This window comes from Centruroides sculpturatus, unplaced genomic scaffold (assembly GCF_000671375.1).
Source record: "Centruroides sculpturatus isolate CEXI.00-Female unplaced genomic scaffold, Cexi_2.0 scaffold39, whole genome shotgun sequence".
Classification (NCBI taxonomy): domain Eukaryota; kingdom Metazoa; phylum Arthropoda; class Arachnida; order Scorpiones; family Buthidae; genus Centruroides; species Centruroides sculpturatus.
Genome location: NW_019384314.1, coordinates 1,256,642 through 1,262,385, shown reverse-complemented (window position 1 = coordinate 1,262,385; position 5,744 = coordinate 1,256,642).

Here is a 5,744-nt window from a genome sequence, read left to right as displayed (position 1 = left end):
ACGACCGCCGGCGCGCCGACTCCCGGTCGAAGCGCCGGAAGGTGGGCGGCGGGCGACTTCCGGTAGGCCGCCGGACGTGACGCGGCGGGAAGCCGAGAGGGGCGCCTCCCCGGAAGCGGCGGCGGTCTCCACCCGCCCGCGTTGCCCGCTTCCGCCTCGTTAGCGGTCGGGCGCGTATCCAAAATAAACCCTTTCCGTCCACTCTTTCGTCGCCTCGCGATCTTTCTTATGACGTAACGAAAGTGAATACAATGCAAGAAACGTTACAACGTAGAATGATTCATATCCTTTTTGCTCAACGTCCCTACGTGAAGATGCTAGTCGCGTTGGAGGAAACACCTTAAAGATTTAACGACCTCTTGAACCCATCTTCTCGACCAAAATACAAACGTACCTTTTTTATTCGGGAATTATGTAATTTTAGCTTTGTTAGAACACTGGAAAAGAACATCTGCTCCGATCGTTGAACGGATGTCAAGTAGAAACCTATCCAGGAAGGAATAAAACTTCACTTTCCATTCGTGATAAGTCGGAAGAGAAGAAGTCCCGATGAATAAGAAAAAAAGAGAATTATCGTTCAAAATATGGATACAGAAAAGAATAAAGATGGCGGAGGTTCTTTTACGTATATTTTTTTTTAATATTTTTCCAGTCAAAAACCAATAAATAAGTCGGAAAGTCGGACGGTTCTATATAGAATATCCAATGTCCCGTTTCGAGTGTCGAAAAGAAAATTTACGGACGTATTATCGAGGAAGAAGGAAGAAAGGGAGTGAAAAAAATTCCACCTCGGTATTTTACGAAGGTGTCAGTTTTACGGGAGAATGTTTTCCATCCTTTTATTCCGTTTTTACAATTTTTCTTCGGTTTTATTTCTTACGACGGTGTGAGAATTTCCGAAAGCGCTGTTCGTCTCGTGTGGTTTTTCTTTTATCTTTATTTGTTCTTAATAGTTTCCTTCGCTTCAAAATTTCTACGGTTTCTACATTATTTTTCTGGATAGAACGATATATTTTGTTAATTAGCTTATTATATCCGACGTCTTGTCGACATTTCCATTTTGCTTATAATAATTCGAGTTTTTAATGCACGAAGAACGGGTAGAGTTACAGAAAAACTTAGAAGTGTCGTTTGAAGGATCCACAATAAGTCAGTCCTTCTTTATCGAAACGGTGATTGTTACCAGAACTTTCATCAAAAGTGAAATAAGAATCGTAAATTTTAACCATAAAACAGTATTATTTCATTATCTTTTTATCGGAAAATCAATTTTATTATAAGTTTCAAATAAAAATAACTCAAACTTATGTCTGATATATCCTTTATTAGTACATATAAACTGGAATTATTGTCGCGAAGTACACCGATTGATAACGACTTCTACCTTTTACTTTGTATCGTATAAACCGTATAAATTCCTTGGCCCAATTTTTAGCCTCAATTCCTTTTGATTTGGGAAAAGGACACCCGATTTAAATTCAAATTTTCGTGGACAGATAGATGTTTTAACAGACAAAATACTTTTAAATGTACGTTATGCACAATATCGCATACCTGCATCGATTTAGATTGAAAATTTGTTTATCGGAGACGGTAAACACATAAATTACATAAGTAAATAATAAAAATTCATCCAGAAAACAGACCAAAAACCATTGCTATTCTGAAAATTAAGTTATACTGTTAAAAATACTAAATAATTATACAGAAGATTAGAAGCTGATCTTAATTCATTCTAATCATATTTTATTAAGTAAAAGAAAGAGAGTAGAAAATCGATAATCGACTTCTCGTAATGTCAAGAGAAGAAGTCATTTGTTATGGTTAGAATTAGCTTTTCCACACATTTAATTGTAACGATAATGAACCGTTTCTTTTCTCTATCTAAGATCATTGTTGACAGTTCTTTTCTCGTTTTTATTTTCATACTCCAATACGATTAGAATAAATTAAATGAGATTTTCGTCAGCGAATATAATTGGATGCCGTAATAATTGTTTTTGACCCGTATTATTCAAGGTCAATGTTGACACCCCTCGTCCTCGTGGATATCCTCGTAACCTAAAGCCAATGGCAAACTCTCGGTCTAACAACGAAAAGTTCACTCTTTTGTACTTTATTAGTTATACACCCGGTTTTATACTCGTATTTTTCTACTGGAAATAAAGTATTACCGTTTAAACTGTTAGAGCTTATAACCAAAGAAGAAGTTGCCGTCCAACCAGGAAGTGTTTGTCAGAATCAGAGGAAGGGAGTTAACTCGCTAAAGAAAATAAAATGTTATAATAATAATTGTTTGTTTACTTGTGCAATTTCCGAAAGACGGAAAAAGAGGAATTGCATTTTCTATAGGCGTAGTCTAATATTTAATTAATAAGCGGAAACACACCACCGACAAACACGAAAAGAATTTTAAAGGCCCGTTCTATTTATTTTCTAATTAGTGAAATTTACGTAAAGGATAATGCTATAAACTATACTAATACCGATAGAGCAATACAGAAAGATTATAAAAAACGATTTTCCGTTTTATACGAATTCCATGTTGTACGAGTCGCTTAGATTTTACAAATACGCGTGCCAGGATTTGAACGGCTCAAGTATTTGTAAAATCTAAGTGACTCGTACAACATGAAATTCGTATAAAACGGAATAATCTATAGTGTTATAGGGGGGTCGACTGTATTCTTATATCAACTTTTCACTTTAGAATATAGAGAGAAATAATAAAACACGACTTCCTTTTGGGAATTTACCTGTTATTAATTTGTTTTTATACGTATCGAACGGAGATAGTGTATTTTCTTGGAGTTAGTTTACAGTCATTGTTAGAGTTTTACTTTCGTGTCTTCCAGGAAGAAAAATTATAACAATGATTGTATATTGTATGCGTAATTCGTAATATCTCTTCTAACGTCATACTTTCTTTTATGTTTTATTTATTTTCACTTTCTTTATTGTGTATTAAACTGACGTAGTCTAGGATGATAAGACTTTTAAGAGCGAGATATAAAACGAATAAACACTTATAACAATGCTTCAACACCAGCAATTTCTCGAATTCTTGTACAGTATATAATTCCAAAGTATATGAATGTAAATAATAATAATAATAACGGGTTTATCTTGACAACAATTTCGAGTGTAATACATGACCTGTATTTTTAACACTTTTTAAGGATTTGATACAGTAAAGTGCCTCTATGGTCAATGAGTAATGGATACGGTTCCATTAACTTATTATGGAAATTTTTCCAGATAATAGGTGTATAATTTCAAACTCGAGAGTTTAGAAACGTATTAGGCACAGAGAAATCTTATTTCGTTTCGATGTAAGCGAATTTATAGATGAAAACGAATGGGAGTGAAAAGGAAATGCACGGTCATTTCGAAATGAGTCGTTTCTAGAAGCTCGACTAATAATGATTAATGACACCTTTATTGTGTCGGAGATTATATTATTGTCTTTCGAATTTGAGAGACGTATTCCGGGGTGTGGCGTTACTATTCTTGTTTTAGACTAATTTCTACCTAAGCTAAAACCCCAAAGTTATTTTATATTGCGAAATTTAATAAATAATAATAATAACTTACCAGTATTTTTAATTTCATAAGAAGGATAACATAATACTCTTTCACGTAATGTTTCGATAGATTCAAATATATACGTCACAAGAGATATTAAAAGTGTATTAATGGAACACTAATTCCGCCGTAGTAGTGTACTTTCTGTAGTGTCTTTATTGCCTTTTTAAATATTTTAAATTCAAACCAGCTCATTATAACGAATTAATTAAGCGAGAAATTTTGAATTTTATCGTATCCATTCTTCTCTTTATCGAAAACTACAAACTATTCAATACACAGGAAATTTTATCGTTGTAAGACGTCACCACCATTCGTGCATGAAAGAAATTCGGAATGACCCATTTGCCATGACCTATTCTACGAAGTTTGCCTTAATTGCAGAAATTTATTAATACAGAACTATTATTATTATAATTAATAACGCTATCGTCTTTTCATGTTGTGTCTGCACGTGTCGTTATCGTTCGTTGCTTTAAAAGTATAAATAAAATAATAAATATTGTTTAATAAATAGCTTTTAACTGTGAATTGTGTTGTAAAGCAAAATATTGTTGTGATTTACAAGAGTTTTCAAATGGTAATTTAGTGAAGATACCGATCATTGTTTGAACTTTATACGAGAATTTCCTTTTAAACCGATTTATCCGTGAAGTTTTTTTTTTTTTTTAAAATAAAACAGAAAAGATGGAAATTTATTTACCTTCTAAAAGATAGAATTTAAATTGTTCTATATTTTGATTTATCGACAATTTTTCCTTGCTATTTTATTGTGTAATTAAATCAATTATTAACTACCTTTACGGATAAATCTGGTATTTTATTCTATTGTTTTTATCCCTTTATCTCTTAAATCATATTCCATTAAATTGAGTATAATTTTCTTATTCGAATAATAAGGGACTTAATGTTAAAAAGAAATTAATCACAGACGTTATCGAAATAAGTAAAAACGACTGTCTAGTAGTATAGAGAATATTTCTTATCTTCTTTAGCTTTTTACGCCGACAAAATACAACACGAATAACGTCAAAATCAAAATAACAAGGAGAAAGGGAAGGTTATTTAAAGATAAAGTCTTGTCACAACTGAAAAATGGCACAATTTGCCATCGTCGAGCATCGATAATAATACAAGAAACGGATGAAATGTAATCCCTTCGGACATGTATTTTAAATCTTTTTTTTTGAAAAATGGTACGGTGACGATTTCAACATACATCACGTCCCATTTCGGATCTTATCTAAAAGAAATTACTGATATCAATTCAAAAATTTTACTCCAGAGATATTATTCTTAAGGCCATAGATAAATCGTCGTGTTTAGTATTTTCTCCCGAATATCTGGACACAAAAAACTTATACGCGATCGCTTTCCCGTTGGCAATTGTAGAAATTACGGCGAAATTTCCCACTTACAACCCTTTCAGTCTCATCCGTATGTATAAGGAAACGTTTAACAATTGTTTTCGAGGACACGTAATTTATTGTTTCGGAATAAATGAGTCATTTTTACGTCGCGCGACACGTAGCAGTAACTCTGTAGATTTTTAATAAACATACGAACTTACCGTAGGTTTTTATGTATTTAAAACGAATATCTCGATTTAAAAGCTTAAAAATATTATTGGAGAATTTTTTTCAAGAGGAATAATCATTCCGAAATCAAAGAAATGTGGCGTACGTGACGTGGAGAACATTTTATATTCGTAAAATGTCGTCGACCTCCTAACAAATGTTACGATACATTTAAAAGCTCGATCCGGATTCCTTACAAACGACGATATTCGTTTTTTTATTTTTATTTTTCTTATTTCTATAATACTCGAAAAATCATTTCTTTTTCCGATTTCTCGACGATTGACGACAACAATAAAACACGGACTTTGAAAAGATGTCGGCTGCCGATGTAATGAATTTTATCTTGGTTCCTCTCGTTACGTTAAAGATTAGAAATTTTTCTTCTCCACCGATCGAACGAAGAATCACACGAAGTTTCATAAAGAACACGTAAGAAACACTTTTGGGAATACTTTCGGACGACACCATCGCTGTTAAAAACAACGAGTGGTATCCAATTTCTCGCAAGGGCGGTCGAGTTATTTTAAACTGATATTCGATTTGTCCATATTTTAATTCCGAAACTACTCTACAGTACTT